Source organism: Piliocolobus tephrosceles, chromosome 1, assembly GCF_002776525.5.
Source record: "Piliocolobus tephrosceles isolate RC106 chromosome 1, ASM277652v3, whole genome shotgun sequence".
Lineage (NCBI taxonomy): Eukaryota > Metazoa > Chordata > Mammalia > Primates > Cercopithecidae > Piliocolobus > Piliocolobus tephrosceles.
Window position 1 is genome coordinate 174,951,167 of NC_045434.1, and position 18,421 is coordinate 174,969,587.

Genomic DNA, 18,421 nt, shown 5'->3' on the forward strand with positions numbered 1-18,421 from the left:
AGACCCCCCATGTGGGCCTTGCTTCAGCAGGGTCCAGGCTCAGCTCTGGCTCCAACAATGCTGGCTCAGCCCTGAGGGTGTAATTCCAGCCGCTCCTAAACCACACACAAGGCATCTGAAGTATGTTCCATGTCATTTCGAGCTGTCAGCGTTCTGACATCCACCTCACCCCCGCACCCTAGGCAATCTCCGTGCTCTCAGGCCTCCCTGCTTCTCATTTCCAGGGAAGCCAGAGGGGAGCGGTGCTGTCAGCAGGCTGCCAGAGCAAAGGGAGCCCAAGGTGGAGAAGACTGAGTTTGAATCCACCATTCATGTACTGTGTGACCCAATGCAAGTTGCACACCTCCTGTGACCCATGTTAGGCACATAAGTCCCTCGTACTTGAAGGACTCTGAGATGATCTGGGCCCCTTAGCTAAAGGCATCTGGAAGCCATGTGGCACCCAGTGCTGTCTGTAAACTGCATGCACAGTGTGTCTCTCACACACAGTCTGAATGTTTTTCAAATGGATGTAGATGCTGCTGTGATTGATAAATGCAGCCACATTTAAAAGTTTGGCAGTTGTTTTTATTTTTGTCATGATTTTTGGTCCATCAATGGATACTAAAAGCATAACTACAATCACATGAGGTAGCTGGGAGGTATTTTTTAAATCCCCATTCTTAAACTATTGCTAGAATCCAATATGTCTTCTTTACAGTTTTGGACATGGAGGTCCAGAAAGGGGAGAGGCTTGTCTAAAGTCCTGAAGCAAGTCAGTTCATAGCCACACTGTACTCACCCCTTCCCCCAGCCCCCACCCAGCTCCTTCTCAGCACTTATTCAACAGTATTTATTCAGTACCTGATTTGTGGCAGACTCTCTGTTAGGCACCAGGGAGCCGAAAATGAAGACCAAGGATTCTTACTCTCAGGAGCTGACATTTGGGGGAGGGTGGTGGTTATGCAGGGAGGGACACATTAAACAGATTTGTCCTAAGTGTTAAGAGAAGCCATTGAAGAACCTCAGTGAGAAAGTGGTGTAAAGCTCCTGTTGATTGAAGAACTTGAGTGAGAAAGTGGTAATAATTTGGCAATCTGCTCATATGTGTCTGGCCTCTCCAGTTGCTCTTAGCTCCTGAGGGCAAAGCCTGGGCCTCATCCTCTTGTGGATCCAGGAGAGCAGTCGCTGAAGAGAAAGAGGAAGAAAAGGAATGGCTAGAAAAGAAAGTTTATTTCCACTGCAGGAAGCACTGCCTCTCATCTGAGAAATGTCCCAAGCAGGAATCAGGTAATAAGACTCCATGAAAAATCATCTGGCTGGGTGACCTGGGACAATCATCTTGACCATCATGAGCATCAGTTTCTCCTTTCGAGGACTGGGAGAGGATGTTTTTGTTCTTTAGCAACATACACCTTCCACAAAATGTTAAGTCTCTATCACCTCAGAAAAGCCCCAGCGTGGGGGCTAAATGGGGAGGGGTTAAGAAGAGACAGGGAGGAAAGGGAGATTTCGGTGGCTACAAAAACAGGGACTGGTGATCTGGAGCCAGTTCCAACTAGCTTGTGAGACTATGCATCTCATCCCAACACTGCTTTTGGTGACATCATGGTCGTAGTTTGAAATCGGCCACAGTGGGAGTATTTACACCACAGAAATTGACAAACACTACCAATCAGAGTGCCCCCACCAGCCAGAAATCTAGCTGTTAAACACTCACCAGCCCACCACTTGGCAAGACTGCAATGATTAAAATAATAAAGATCAGAGAAGACCGAGAGTCCCATCTGGCTCAGTCAGCAAGCTTCAGGAAGGGAAGGTCTAGCGGGTGGAGCCACCAGGGAGAAGGGGCATACACATTTACCTCTTCTCTCCCTGGGACCCCTTAGGCTCACACTCACAGAACTTAGTGTCTGTGCCAAGCACTAGACCAGAGTCTTACATAATTTCTTTAATCCTTCAAGCAGCTCCGTGAATCAGGCCTGACTCTCCCTATTATATCCTGACTTCTAAAGGAGACATACAATTTGATTCAGTAATTCCCCTTCTAGGAATTCATCCTGAGGAGATGTGCCGAGTGATGTATGTTCAGAGATGCTCATCACTGTGTTATTTATCACAGAGGAAAACTTGAACAATATCCTGAGGTAAGTTTGGATCCATTCCTTGGAACATTAGGAAAACATTCAAAGAGCTATTTTTGAGGAATTTTTAATGAAGTGAGAAAATGTTCATAATATGATATTAACTATAAAAAGGGTATCAGTTATACAGCATGATTCCAATGTTTATATACGTATATATACACACACATACACACATATATACATCAAAAAAGAAAATACACCAAAATATCAACAGTTTTATCTCTGGGTGATAGATTTGGGGTGATTTTTATTGTTTCTTTATCTTCTTAGGAATTTAAACTATGAACATGATTCACCATGTTGTGCTCTTGCGACACATGCACTTTGCTATATATATGTTAATACTTCAACAGATTTTAAAAATATATCCATAGTTAATATACAAAAAGGCAATAACAATGGTTGCTTCAGGCCAGGCACAGTGGCTCATGCCTATAATCTCAGCACTTTGGGAGGCCGAGGAGGACAGATCATAAGGTCAGGAGTTCAAGACCAGCCTGGCCAACATAGTGAAACCTCATCTCTACTAAAAATACAAAAATTAGCCGGGCATGGTGACACGCGCCTGCAGTCCAAGCTACACGGGAGGCTGAGGCAGGAGAATCACTTGAACCCAGCAGGCACAGGTTGCAGTGAGCCGAGATCGCGCCACTGCATTCCAGCTTGGGCGACAGAGCGAGACTTTGTCTCAAAAAAACAAAAAACAAAAAACAGTGGTTGCTTCATGAGGAGAGAACTGTGTGGCTATGAAACAGGAAGGAGAGGGAGACTTTAACTCTTTAGTATTTGCATCTTTTGAATTTGGAATCATGTGAGTTACGTAACCTACTCAAAAATTATTTAATTACGTTTTCAAAAAAAAATAAGCTACAAGAATGCATATATTCTTTAACTAGGAAAAAATGTTAATTTCAAAAACCATCCCCAATTTATGGATGAGAGAACAGAAGGTCACAACTGTGGAAGGAGCCCAGTTACCCAGCTAGAAGATGGCTCCAATGCCAGTACACATCCAGAAATAACAATTCCTGAGTGTGTTTGAAGAATTGAGTTTGCAAATTACTGCCTCCCTACAGACTCATTACTATTTCATAGATGCAAAAACTGAAAACACCCAAATTTAGAACCCACCTCCCTCACCGCTTTCCCCACTCCCAGCCTAGCACCTCTTCTCTCACCACCCCACCAGGCCAACAGGCATAGTCTCTACAACAGTCTGTTAAGGAAAGGATAACCTAGACTGTCCCTGTGAGGCCCAGGGAGGACAGTCACTCACCCCAAGCCCCTCAGCGGGACATATATCTCTCAAAGGACCGTAACTCTAGAAACAGTCCAGAACCTTGGGCGGGAGGAAAGAAGGGCCCTCCCAGAGGCAGGGAGCAACATCTGGAACAGTTTGTGCCTTTGGAGCAGGCGTGCAGTCGTTAGTAGGGCTTTGGCATGTTAGGGGCAATAATTGCATATTTTCTCTAGGGTGCATTGTGAGCCTCCTTTGCTCAAAATGTAATGAGTATGTCTCCTATAAGGGGAGGAGGGATGTTTATACTCCTCCCTGGCCTGCCTGGGCTGCTCTTCTGCCTTCTGGTTGTCCTTAGGCTCACCTGCCTTCCTATTTTTAGAAGCATCAGACAGCCCTAGACCAGCCGCTAGATGTCACAGCCAGCTTGGCTTCCCTGATAGGACATGGGACCAGTGGGGCACACTGATGGAGAAAGAATCATTTGCTCCAGTGCTCCTCTGTGGTCAAGATCCACTTCTTTTCATCTATCTACACTCAAAGACTCTACCCAGGAGATTTTCCAAACTTAAAAAATGGAGAGGTATTTTGTTGTTATTGTTGTTCCCTAGAAGTTTCATGGGGGAAAAATACAAATAAGCTCAAGAAGAGTAGAGATGAACCTGCAGCCTCATCTCTTGTGTCCCCTCCCCTCCCACCCAGACTGTTGCTTTCTGTCATTCTCCTTTGGGCCCTTACAAAGGTGGGTTCTTCCACTTGTAGTATCTTTCCTTTTCTCTCTGCGCTCACCCCTGTCTGAAAAACTCAGCCATCTTCTCCAGGAAGCCTTCCAAGCAGGCATAAGTCCTCTGATTTCCCCATAGTGCCTGTGCTTCTCTGTCACAGCCACCATCACCCACGGTACTGAATCCTTTCTTACCTTTCTCTCCAACCTAACTATATGAGTCTTGAGAACTGGAGAAGTGATTGTTTCTCTAGCAAGATTGCCAGTGTCCAGTATAGGACCAGGGACAGAATAACATGCACAGTAAATGCCAAGTAACTGATTGGCTAATTGACTGAATGAATAAATGAATAAATACAGTAATAAAGTATCAGAGATGAAGGAGGAGAGGATGGGACCCCATCATTTTACAGCTAAGGAAACCGAAGCTTAGAGAAAGGAAGAAGGTATCATCAGGAAGGAAGTGACAGAATACCAACTCAAACTAACTTAAGAAAAATGTTGGCTGGGCACAGTAGCTCACACCTATAATCCCAGCTCTTTGGGAGGCCAAGGCGGGCAGATCACCTGAGGTCAGGAGTTCCAGACTAGCCTGACCAACATGGAGAAACCCCATCTCTACTAAAAATACAAAATTAGCTGAGCGTGGCGGCATTCATCTGTAATCCCAGCTACTCGGGAGGCTGAGGCAGGAGAATCACTTGAACCTGGGAGGCAGAGGTTGCAGTGAGCCAGGATCATGCCATTGCACTCCAGCCTGGGTGACAGAGCAAAACTCCGTCTAAAACAACAACAACCACCACCACCAAAAAAAAAAAAAAAAAAAACAAAGAAAGAAAAGAAAAATGTAGTGAGGAAATGTATTGGCTCATAAATCAGGGCAAGGATGAAACTGGACTTCAAAATGTCTGAAACTGAGTGTTCGAAAGTCCTCTTCATGTCAGGTTCACTCTCAAAGGCCACTTTCTTTACAAGGTTGGGGTCTGGCTATTGGCAGCAACATGCCCCTCTCCTTAGAGTTCTGCAAATGAAGATACAAGAGCTGCAATTGAAACAAGGCCCCAGAGAAGGATTCTGAGTGGCCCAATGTGGACCCATGCTCACCCCTTGACAATTCACTGTGGAGTATGGCAGCTCCCAACTAGAGGAGGAGCAATTCTCCCAAACACGTGGGGAATCATAGCTACAACCCTTGGGGGAAACCACTGTGAGAGGGACAGCCACTCAATTTAAATCTACTAGGGTCACCAGCATTTCTTGAATAACTCTGTACTCAACCCATGTTAGATATTTTCATACCCATTGTCTTACAATAACTCTGTGAGGTAGATATCATTACTCCCATTTTACAGATGAGAAAACTGAAGTTCAGAGAGGGTAAGTAATTGGAGAGTTATGGCATCCAATAGGACGCTTAGTCTCATCCTCCTCTGTGTACAGATGAAGAAACTGCAGCCCCAAGATGGTAGAGACTTGCCTGAAGTCACAGAGTAGGTCAGTAGGATAGTCTAGGAACTAGAAGTCATATGAGCATTTTGTCACACTATATTATAGGTGTGTAATGGGCATCTTTGGGATATCGGCTCTGCTCCCTTCTTTCAGAACAGCCCACTCACCAATCCACATGACTATGAGAAATGACCCCCAGAGGTGTAGCCTAGCAGCCGTGTTTGTTTTATGTGACCCCATGCCACTACCCAAAGCTGATTGGGCCAGGGTTGGACATGTGGTTCCGTTACACCAGTCGCCTCCTCTTGGGAATTTGGAGATTGTTTTTACATGGCTGGACCTGTCAGGTGCTGTCAGCAGGCATGATTTCCTCCATGTGATCTGATTGGTGGAGAAGGTCAGTCCGGGAAGAGAAAAGAGCACAGAGGCAGGGAGAAACTCCTGAGAGCTTTCCCAAGTCTGGGCCAAGTCCTTTTCTGTGTTTGGTTCCTTTAGACTTCCAGTTCCCTTGTAATCACTTCCCCTTTCTTTGTCTAAACTGACTGTAGTGGATTTCTTATGAAAATAGCATCCTAAGATAGCATATAGCAAAGTACCTTTACTAGAAAGGGTACAGTTGTGTGAAATCATCTCAGTACTTCAGCCATTTGAGATGATCAGATGACAAGGCCAGTGTGGGCCAGAGTGCAGGACTGCTGTGTCCTTGAGGTGATGCAAGGGAGGCTGATTTGAAGGAGCTGAATGTGCGGCCAGGCAGGGAGATGAAGCAATGAAGCAGTAAACAAGAAAGAGTTCTTCTGGTCAAAACCATCCAAGGTGTCAGTCAAGTGGGTATAGGGAGGGACTGGGAGGCATTAACTCGTGGAGGGGTTTCCCAGGGGTGGTTGCAAACCAAATCATTACAGTGAAAGCAGTTATGTCCCCATCCTATGCTCTAGTCTGACCCTGACATCAGAGGCTTTGTCATTTCCTGAACTTGTACCACACTATCCCACCTTTGTGCCTTTCTTCATGCAGTTCTATCTGCCTAGGAGCCCTTCCATCCTACCTCAGCCCAGCTCAAAGGCTCCCTAATCCCTACAGCCTTGCCCTAGCCCAAAGGGAAAATAAGCTCTCTTCTTGTAGGTTCCCACTTGGACCCACTACTGTGTAGTTTATATTATAATTACCTGTGCAAGTTCCTGTTTCCCCCACTAGAATGTGAGCCCTGAGGCCAGGATTCTGATCTGATTCATCTGCTTCTCCATTGCCTAATGCTAAGGCTGGCCCCTGCAAAGGTGAAAATTTGCTCAATGCCTGAGTGTGCCCACTGTCCATGCTAACCATGGGAAAAAGTAATATGCTTGCTGCCTCCTTATCAACCTCCTACTCCACCTACCAATAAAAGAGAAAGATTTGAGGGGCCGGGAGTCCATCCTCCCATGGTGTGGGGTGGAGTTGGGAGCTGTGTGTGGCTCTGCATATGCGTTGCATGTGTGTATGTGTATGTATGGGTATGTGCAGGAGCTCTCTCTAGGTTGTAGTCAAGGAGGGCTTCCCCCAGAGGAAGGCCATGGGCAGAACCACAGGGCCTAACTGTGTGTGCCACCCCCTGCTCCAACTCTTCATTCTAGTGGCATGGTCTTATAGGCCAACAGGCATCAGGCCGGGAGGCTGATGGGAGATTTAGTTAATTGCAACAAAGCCAAGCGTCCTGGGGCACAGTAGAGATCAGTCTAATCTGTCAAATTCTGCCCCTGAAAGATCCTGTTAACGTTTGTTAACCTGCAGTTGTACATTTATGATGATTAGATGCTTCCCTTTTTCATACAACTCTTCATGCTTACACAGGGCCAGGAGAGAGAACGGAGTGACCAGGTAAAAGGAGGCTGGATGTTAAAAGGTTTGACGAAGAAGGGAGCAGAAAATGAGCTAGCATTTATTGAATATCTGCAGGTTCCAGCTCTGACAAACATTTCACTTGTACCTCCCAACCAGCCTAAGAGCTAGTTATCCCATCTTCATCTTAGAGATAAGGAAGCAAGTACTCCAGCGCCAAGGTGGCTTGCTCCAGAGCACATGTCTTGGACATGGCAGAGTGGGCACTTGAACACCGTTTGCAGATGGTGCCCCTTGCCTGGAGTCCCATCACCTTTAAAGGGCCTAAAAGTGACAATCTGAGCTTCTCCAGCATCTTTTCCTCCCAGAGCTTTGTGGCTCCAAACCCTCATCACCCTGAACTCCAATCCTCTCACAAACAGCTTTTTGGAGTAACTCACGACAGTGTTCCTGGCTACAGTCAGACCACTGTCATTACACCTGCTACTTCCCTACCTAGCATTTATCCACACGCATCATTCAGTTGCTCAGTCCTGTGGGTGACTGTCTAGTGTCTGCTTCTACCGTTAGACCTTAAGTTCCTTGAGGGCGTGGGCTTTATCTTTTTCACTGCTCTATCCCCATTAGTTCATTCACTGAACAAATACTTATTGCCCACTGTGTGACAGGCACTGTGCTAGGTGTTTGGGATACAACAGAGAGAGAAAGAGAGAGAGAGAGAGGATAGAAAACCCCTGCCCTCTGGAGTTTGACCTCTAGAAGAGAGAAATAGACATTAAGCAAGATAAATAAACAAATTTTGCAGTGTATTCTTTTGGATGGTCATAAGCAATATGGACAGAAATAAAGTAGGATAGTATAATAGAGAAGGAGGGGGTCCAATTTTATGTAAGAAAGTCAGGAAGGGCCTTGGAGGAGGCTAGAGAGGGAGCCATGTAGATACACAAAAAAAGTATTCCAGGCAGTGGGAATACAGTGGGCTAGTACTAAGGTGTAGAGGCAGGAGAGGATCTGGTGTTTTCAGCAAGGAGACCCGTGTGGCTTAAGCAGAATGAGCAAAGGGCAGGACATGAGAGTCCTGCAGGGCACTGTAAGGTTGTGCCTTTACTCTGATTTGGGAAGGCACTGGAGAGTGACAGCGGAGTAACATGATCTGGTTTAGGTTTTCAAAGGATCATTCTGCCTAGTGTGTTAACCCAACTAACACATATAATGTTTTGTATATTTTTTTAACTTGACGGTCTATTATGAATGCCTTCTGTCTCAATAAATATACAACAAAAATCAAAAAAAAAAAAAAAAAGAATTGATAGTCAAGCTGGGTACAGTGGCTCATGCCTATAATCCCAGCACTTTGGAAGGCTAAAACTGGAGGAGCGCTTGAGCTTAGGAACAGCCTGGGCAACAGTGAAACCCCATCTCTAGAAAGAATTTAAAAATTAGCCGGGCATGAGAGGCTGGGGCGGGAGGATCGCTTGAGCTTAGGGGTTCAAGGCTGCAGTGAACTATGATCATGCCACTGCACTCAGCCTGGGTGACAGAGTGAGACCCCATTTCTTTTAAAAAATGGAAAAAAAAATAATTGATAGTCTCTGATGCACATTAGATATTTAATAGTTTTGAATAAATGAAGGAATTGCACATAGGAGAGTGAGAGGAAAGAAAGAAAGAAATTGCTATGGAGGGAAGATAAACCCAGAGGACACTTACAACCTTGATGCCCAGTGATCTGAGTCTAGTTATAAGGAGCTGAAAGAGGACAGATTTCTGCTGAGCAGAGTGTGAATCTTCTAGCTGTCTGTGTATCTCAGTAAATGTCCCGGGAGATCTAGACTCCGCGTCATGGGAGATGTACAAGTCAGGACTGGATGGCCTCAGGAAAACCTATGAGCTATGGCTTTCCACAGCTAGGAACAGCCTGTGTCCCTCAACCTCCCCTCCAGTCTTTTAGCTCAGATTTTATAAGTGACAGGACTCAGAGATGTTCCTGTCTCCTCCTAAAGGACCTCCACCTGACCTTCAGAATTGTGAGTCTTCTTGGTACATCATGACAGAGGAGACCCAGGAAGCAGGCCTGCAAGGACACCTTAGCTGTGGACGATTAGGAACAATATTTGGCTGGGACCAGGAAGCTATCCAGGGTAGTGGGCACTCTGTGGCCAGAGTTCTGGATTCCAGGGAGCCAAGGCCAAGGCAGGCCAGAAATTCCTTGCCTTGATTTTTGCCTCTAATTCCTCCCAGAAATGAGGCGTGTCCATCTTCAAACACTCGGGTTTTTATGAGGCGATTATGGTGATTACTATAAATCTCGTGTGTGTTGTTTTCAAAGAGGTAATTAAGTGGAGGAACCAGGCACCATTTTCATTTCTCATTAAGTGATTAGGGTTTGTTTGGTAAATCCCGGCATCTGTGGCTAGAGGCAGGCTCTGCTGAGCTTGACTTGGACCATTCACCACCTATACACAAGCTAAGCATCCAGCACCTCCCTTCTGCCCTGGCTTCTCCTAACCTGAAGGAATTAGAAGGAATCCTTTCATTGTGCAGATGAGGAAACTGAGGCACAAAATGGGAAACTGACTCAGCAATATTATACCACCCTAGAGCCAGGTTCTGCCTCCCAGAGCAGAACTGTAGTCAGCACACCCTGCTATCTATCTAAAGAAGGAGCTTTCAATAGACTTGTTGCCACTGAGGCAGCTTTGCTTCTGGAAATAGGGAAGGCTCCTTCTTCAGCCTTGGATCATTTTCCCACCTGACTCTTCTTTCTCCTAGAGCCACCACATCAACAAGTATGGCAGACACTGTTGGTTGTCTACCCGACAATCATTTCCCTCTTCCTTTTCCTTTGCCCATTTCTCTCTTGGTTAGGAGAGGGTACAGCCCAATTCTGGCCAATGAGATATGCAGAGATAATACTGGGGGACTTCTGGGTTAAGATTTTCCTCCCTCTTAAAGTCACTCAAGGAGAAAGCCTTTGCTCTGTACTCACTTCTGCTTTTAGATATGGTTGTTTGAAGTGCTGCTTGGAGGCCAGGTGCAGTGGCCTATGCTTGTAATCCCAGCACTTTGGGAGGCCGAGACAGGTGGATCACCTGAGGTCAGGCATTCAAGACCAGCCTAACCAACATGGTGAAACCCCATCTCTACTAAAAATACAAAATTAGCCGGGTGTGGTGGCAGGTGCCTGTAGTCCCAGCTACTTGGGTGGCTGAGATAGGAGAATCACTTGAACCTGGGAGGTGGAGTTTGCAGTGAGCTGAGATCACACCACTGCACTCCAGCCTGGGCAACAGAGTGAGACTCCATCTCAAAAAACAAAAAAAGAAAAAAAAAAAGAAATGATGCTTGGAGCTGAAGCAGTCATCTTGTAACTTGAGGCAACAGGCTAGAAGAAAGCCAATTGTTTTAATTATCTATTACTGCTTTACAAGTCACCCCCAAAATTTGGTACCTTAAAACAATTTATTATTATCTTTCACTATTCTGTAGGTTGACTGGGCTGAACTGAACAGGTCCTACATGAGGGCTCTCACATTGCACATTGCAGTCTGACCAAGACTCATTTAAAGACTACTGGACTGAATGTCCAAGATGGCTCACCCACATTGCTGGCAGTTGATGCTGGATATTCCCTGGGAATTCATCCGGAGCTCTTGACCTGGTCACATTCTTGACCAGGGCACCTCCTTATGGCTCAGGTGTCTCACAGCATGGCAGCTGGTTTTCAAGGGCAAGTGTTTTAAGACTAAGACTTTTAAGAAGCCCAGACAGATGCTGCAAGACTTATGACCTAACCTTGAAAGTTCAAAATGTCATTTCCTCCACATTGTATTGGTTAAGCTAGTCACTAAGGCTAGCCCAGATTCAAAGGGAAGAGAATTAGACTGTACCTGTTGATAAGGGAATGGCAAGGTCACACTGCAGAAAAGCAAGTGGTGTGGTAGATATTGTTGTGTCCAGGTATTATATTGGGTAAGTACAATCTGCCATGCCTATACCCTTGGGATAATGATATAGTAAGATGGAAACAGTTGTGGTCCTTGTTATATCTAAGTTACTGCACCATCCCTAGAAGGACTTCTTGTTAAGTAAACAAATAATGTCCTAAAAGTTTAAGCCAGCCGGGAGCGGTGGCTCACGCCTGTAATCTCAGCACTTTGGGAAGCCAAGGCAAGCGGATCACAAGGTCAGGAGATCAAGACCGTCCTGGCTAACACGGTGAAACCCTGTCTCTACTAAAAATACAAAAAATTAGCCGGGCATGGCAGTGGGCACCTGTAGTCCCAGCTACTTGGGAGCCTGAGGCAGGAGAATGGCGTGAACCCGGGAGGCAGAGCTTGCAGTGAGCCGAGATCACGCCACTGTACTCCAGCCTGGGTGACAGAGTGAGACTCCACCTAAAAAAAAAAAAAAAAAAAAGAAAAGAAAAAGAAAAAAAGATTTAAGCCATTGGAGTTGGGTTTTCTGTGAAAGTTTGGTGCAGGGGGCAAACATGATTGGAGAAGGCCTTCTGGAGGAGGCGGGACTTAAACTGGACATTTCAAGACCATTTCACATTCTTAGACTTGGGCATCAGATACTCCTAGGTTTGAGCTCTATTTCTGCAATTATGACTATCTGTTTGGCTCTAAGTAAGTTAGCCTCTCTGAGCTTCAGTTTCCTCGTTTGTAAAATAAGGATAATAGTACCTGCCTGTGATGTCATTCAGATGATTAAATGAGGTGATACATAGTAAAAGCTTAGCATGAGGTCTGACATATAAGTGATCTGCAAATTTCATTTATCATTATTTTATAGCATTATTAATTGAGATGAGGAAGAGGAGTCCAATGAGGTCATTGTTGGAATATTGAGGGGAGGTGTCAGGAAAGCCCTTTGTGAGGGAGGGACACAGCAACCCCAGCTCCCATTTCTGGGGCTACAGGCAGAGCTGGGGGACCGGTGAAGGAGGCTGTAGAAGGGCTTCTGCCCTGGGAGAAGCTGGACTGTCCTTTACAGCTCAGTAATGGGGAAGAGGTGGGAGTGAGCCTATAATTTGGGGGTTGGGCAGAGGGGTCTAGTTGGGACCCTGGCAAGTTAGCTTAGAGCAGCCAGCAAGGCCCCAAATCTTCGTCTATGGAAACAGCCTGAAGATGAAGGGAGGGAGAGGCCAGCAGAGAACCCCTCTGCAGGTAGGTTGACCAACTCATCCCCATATGCCTACAACTTTCTGGGTTTAGCACTGAAGATCTTATGTCCTGGGAAACCCCTCAGTCCTGCACAAACCAGGCTGGTTGGTCAGATCCTGTCTGCTGGAGATCCTCTAGGTAGGGGCCTCTAGGAGGCCTGGTGTCCCAGTCTTGGGGATATCACCTAGGCCCATGGGTCTGTCCCATGGAGCTACCACCAGGGCAACCAGGCTTTACATCTCATTGGTCAGGGACCGCAAAAGCCCCTCAGTGATCACAGGCTGCATGTCAGGGTCTGAGGACACAGTGTAGTGCTGAGTAGAACAAGCTCTTTCCAGAAACTGTCTCAGTCCTTTGGGAGAGTCAGTCTTGTGTTATCACCAGCGAGTAACATGGTACCAATTTAGGTGCTCAAAACATATAAGGACTGCATTCATGCCTGAGATCTGTCTTCACCACACCAAGCCTAGTACTGAAATTGCACCATTCACACTTCATTTGTTAGGTTTGAACCAATACAAACAGTGTTCCCAGAAGCTTTCACCTGTCATGCATCCTCAGGATAAAGGAGTCCACAGTGCGTTCCTGAGGAGGAGAGAACTTTGGGAACCCCCTAACCCTGGGGTTAAGGGAGGAAGGAGCCATAATGGGAGGCCTGAGACACTTTGAGGACCTCACAGTTGGGCCGGTGTGGTACTGAGTGGGGGCAAGAGTGAGCTTCAGCTGGCATGTCATGACCAGAGATGATAAAGTGATCACTTGTTTTATCCCCTTATCCCTTAAGGGCCTTCTAAAATGACTGTTAAGGAATAAAATAAATAAATAAATAAACCCACAACAATAAAGATAATGGGTGAGGTAACCTCAGCTGACAAGATATTTCAACAAATTTCAGGACACTAAAAAGCAAATGGGCCAGGTGCAGTGGCTCACACCTGTAATCCCAACACTTTGGGAGGCTGAGGTGGGAGGATCTCTTGAGTCCACAAGGCAGAGGCTGCAGTGAGCCAAGATTGTGCCACTAAACCCCAGCCAGACCCTATCTCAAAAAAAAAAAAAAAAAAAAAAGCAAATGGAGGTAACAGATGCAGCAGGCCAGAGAAAACCTCAGTAGAGTGTGTGCAGAGATGACAGAGGGAGCACCTGGGCAGAACCAGCAAGACACAGAGCTTAAAGAGGGGATTGATTGGAAGTCTGTACATTGGACAGTCTCTCCCCACCACTGTGTGCAGAACACTGGGAAAGTTGGCATCTATGCTCCAGGTGGGAGATCAGGGGGTTTCTGGAGAAATCTAATGTCCCCAGAAGACATGCTCTGGCACTGGGGCGGGAGTGGAGGGAAGAAGTCCTCTGCTCTAGTGACTGACTGACTGGTTGCCACTGGCAACCTAAGGCATACCAGCTAGTCAATGGGCTTTTTAGTTCTTCATTCCTAAATATGAATGGACAATCAAAGATGACCACACATTTGAGGAAAGTCTCCAAACTCAGAGAGAGACAAATGAATAAAATGGGCTCAGAGGAAATAGGAATAACACAAGAAACAAAAAAGAACTAAAAAATAGTTTTTTTCCTCTATTTACACCTTCCCAGGGATTCAAGGGGGCATTGTATGCATCAAATACAACTGGATGGTATGAGGAAAAAAGAAACAGAGACCAAGAGAGCGCTCTTGAAAATTCAAGAAATATATATGCTTTTAAATTTAATAGAATGTTGGCTGGGCACGGTGGCTCACACCTGTAATCCTAGCACTTTGGGAGGCCAACGCGGGCGGATCACCTGAGGTCAGGAGTTCAAGATCAGCCTGGCCAACATAGTGAAACCCAGTCTCTACTAAAAATACAAAAATTAGCCAGGCATGGTGGCACATGCCTGTAGTTCCAGCTACTCAGGAAGCTGAGGCAGGAGAATCGCTTGAACCCGGGAGGTGGGGGTGGCAGTGAGCTGAGATCGTGCCACTGTACTCCAGCTTGGGCGACAGAGCAAGACTCTGCCTCAAAACAAAACAGAAAACTTTTTTAATAGAATGTTTTAAAATTAAGGAAATTTATCAGAGTGAAATAAAAATATGAGGAGGTAGAAAACATAAGACATAGAGAATCCAAGAAATGAAAAATCCAACAAATGGGAATTCCTGCAAAAACAGAAATAGAGAAGATGAATTATTTAAAGTTACAATAGGCCGGGCGCGGTGGCTCAAGCCTGTAATCCCAGCATTTTGGGAGGCCGAGACGGGCGGATCACAAGGTCAGGAGATCGAGACCATCCTGGCTAACACGGTGAAACCCCGTCTCTACTAAAATACAAAAAATTAGCTGGGCGTGTTGGCGGGCGCCTGTAGTCCCAGCTACTTGGGAGGCTGAGGCAGGAGAATGGCGTGAACCCGGGAGGCGGAGCTTGCAGTGAGCTGAGATCCGGCCACTGCACTCCAGCCTGGGCCACAGAGCGAGACTCCGTCTCAAAAAAATAAAAAAATAAAAAAAAAAATAAAGTTACAATAAAACATTTCTCATAAACAAAGTTCAAAGATGTCCATATTAAAAGAGCTGTGTGCCTAGAAAATGAATGAAAAAATGATCTACGCTCAGGTACAGCATCTTAACATTTTTGAACACAGGGATAGAGATCTAAAGCTTTCAGATGGGAGAAAAATGAAAATAAAGAAAAAGGTCAAAAAGGAATGAGAATCAGAATGACTTCAGAATTCTCAGCAGCAATACTAGACGCTAGAGGACAATGGAGAAATGTTTCAACTGCTGAGAGAACTGAACTTTCCATCTAGAATTCTATATAGGCTGAACTATCAATTTTAAGGATATAATAAAGATATATGGAGACACATAGGAGTCAGAATACCTTCATCATCTGCGCTGTTCCTTAGGTAGTTACCTGGAGAGTGTGCCCCAGATAAACAAGGAAATACACCATTAAAGAGGAGTTTCAAAGAGACTGGACTTCATGCAGAAAGTTGTGAAAGGAAGTCAGACGACAGATGGCCAGCAGGCTTGGACACTAGCAGACCACACTGGAGTAGGACAGTAGAGGGCCTTGAAAGGAAGTCTCTGGGGAAAGGAGGAGACCAGGTGAGAGCGAGACTAGATAAACATTAGGGAAGGATAAAGGCAGTTAGAAACTTGAGGAAAAGAAAAGGTGAGGCCAGGAGTGGTGGCTCACGCCTGTAATTCCAGCACTTTGGGAGGCCACAGCGGGCGGATCACCTGAGGTCAGGAGATCGAGACCAACCTGGGCAACATGGTGAAACCCTGTCTCTACTGAAAATACAAAAATTAGCCAGGTGTGATGGCGGGCATCTGTAACCCCAGCTACTTGGGAGGCTGAGGCAGGAGAATCGCTTGAACCTGGGAGTCAGAGGTTGTAGTGAGCTGAGATCGCACCACTGCACTCCAGCCTGGGCGACAGAGTGAGACCCTGTCAAAAAAAAAAAAAAAAAAAGAGGGAGTCCACATGTGTCACCATTGTGCAAAAAGCAAAGGAGCTATGCTGCTCTGTCTATGGAGTAGCCTTTCTTTTGTTTCTCTACTTTCTTAATAAACTTGCTTTCACTTCACTCTATGGATTCATCCCAAATTCTTGCTTGTGCAAGATCCGAGAACCCTCTCTGGGGGTCTGGATTGGGACTCCTTTCCAGTAACATCTTCCTGGCAAACCATGAAGGGACTGTACTGAAGAGACCCCCAATTCAAAGGAAAATTGCATGGCACCAATTGGCTGACTTTGGGACACAGTTGGAGATGCTGGTTATTTTGTCAAGGCTTTGACTGGAATGGCATGCTTTCAAATACAAACAGACTGCTTTAAGGAATCAAAGTTGAGTTACAGAGCAATTAAAGCCCCTCAGGAGAGCTGGCCTCATACCTTGTCTACACAGTCACAGTACAGGGTTCCTAACATAACAGATTGCCACTGCCTTCCTCTTCTGCAACTAAAGACCCTGTACTCTACAGATCAGCTGGCACTACCCAGATTGATAAACTAGCTCATCTGGTCTTGTGGCTCCTGCCCAGAAACTGACTCAGGGCAAGAGGACAGCTTCGACTCCCTATGATTTTATCTCCAACTGGATCAATCAGCACTCCCCACTTTCTGACCACCTACCCATCATTTTATCCTTAAAAACTGCAGTCCCCAAGTTCTGGGGGAGACTGGTTTGAGTAATAATAAAACTCTGGTCTCCTGTAAAAAAAAGAAAAAAAAAAAAGAAAGAAGGAAGGAAGCAGAGAGAGAGAGACAGAAAGAGGAAAAGAAAGAAAGAAAGAAGCAAAGAAAGAGAAAGAAGCTATGTATATATGTATAGAATATGCTTATTTATGCATTGAGTACCTAGGGGAAAAATATATGGGAAACCTGGCATTGCTTTTTTGAGGGGGGCTTTTGAACAGAGAGAATGAGGGTTGGATGAAGACCTAATTTTCACTGTTTGAAATCTTTACCATTTATTCTGCCTATATTAAGAAAAAAAGGCAGGAGAAGCATAATAAATACATAAAGGCAAGTGTTAGAAGAAACGGCTGAGTCTGAACTCTTTTACATCATAGATGGTGTCAGGCAGATGGAGGCTGTTGCTTTTTAACCATGATATGCATTACTTTGGTGAGACTATTTTTTAAATTGTTTTTATTGTGGTAAAATAAACGTAACACAAAATTCACCATTTAACTTTTTTTTTTTTTTTTTTTTGGTTTTTTTTTTTTTTTTTTTTTTGAGCCGAAGTCTTGCTCTGTTGCCCAGACTGGAGTGCAATGGCACCATCTCGGCTCACTGCAACCTCTGCCTCCCAGGTTCAAGTGATCCTCCTGCCTCACCCTCCCAAGTAGCTGGGATTACAAACATGTGCCACCACACCTGGATAATTTTTTCACCATGTTGACCAGGTTGGTCTTGAGCTCCTGACATCAAGTGATCCACCTGCTTTGGCCTCTCAAAGTGTAGGGATTACAGGCGTGAGCCACTGCACCCAGCCCATTTAACCATTTTTAATTGTACAATTCAATGGCATTAAGCACATTCATGTTGTTATGCAAGCATTACCACCATTCATCTCCACAACCTTTTACATCTTCCCAAACTGAAACTCCAAACCCATTAAGTAATCCTCCCATTCTCCAATCCTCCCAGCCCCTCCCTGGCAACCACCATTCCGCTTTCTGTCTCTATGAATCTGATTACTTATATATTTGGAATCATACAGTATTTTTATTTTTGTGACTGGCTTATTTTATGTAGCATAGTGTCTTCAAGGTTCATCCGTGTTGTAGCATGTGTCAGAATCAGCCTTTTTATGGATGAGTAATATTCAGATGAAACTGTTTTTTATTTTTTATTTTTTTATTTTTTTTGAGATAGAGTCTCACTCTGTCGCCCAGGCTGGAGTGCAGTGGCTGGATCTCAGCTCACTGTAAACTCCGCCTCCCGAGTTTATGCCATTCTCCTGCCTCAGCCTCCCCAGTTGCTGGGACTACAGGCACCCGCCACCTCGCCTGGCTAGTTTTTTTTTTTTTGAGACGGAGTCTCGCTCTGTCACCCAGGCTGGCGTGCAGTGGTGCAATCTCGGCTCACTGCAAGCTCTGCCTCCCGGGTTTACGCCATTCTCCTGCCTCAGCCTCCCGAGTAGCTGGGACTACAGGCGCCCGCCATCTCGCCCGGCTAGTTTTTTGTATTTTTAGTAGAGACGGGGTTTCACCGTGTTAGCCAGGATGGTCTCGATCTCCTGACCTTGTGATCCGCCCGTCTCGGCCTCCCAAAGTGCTGGGATTATAGGCTTGAGCCACCGCGCCCGGCCTTTTTTTATTTTTTGAGTCAGAGCCTCACTCTGTTACCAGGCAGGAGTACAATGGCATGACCTTGGCTCACTGCAACCTCCACCTCTGGGTTCAAG

At 45.6% G+C, this 18,421-nt stretch overlaps 1 long non-coding RNA gene across 1 annotated transcript in view; it reads left to right on the forward strand.

Moving 5' to 3' along the window:
* The first annotated feature begins 980 nt into the window (after positions 1-980).
* The window catches only part of LOC111548650, a 28,876-nt gene continuing 11,435 nt past the window's right edge, over positions 981-18,421 (forward strand). Inside the window, exons 1-2 of the long non-coding RNA XR_002733490.1 lie at positions 981-1,269; positions 2,031-2,126. This is a non-coding gene — a long non-coding RNA (uncharacterized LOC111548650). The remainder of the gene's footprint in view (positions 1,270-2,030; positions 2,127-18,421) is intronic.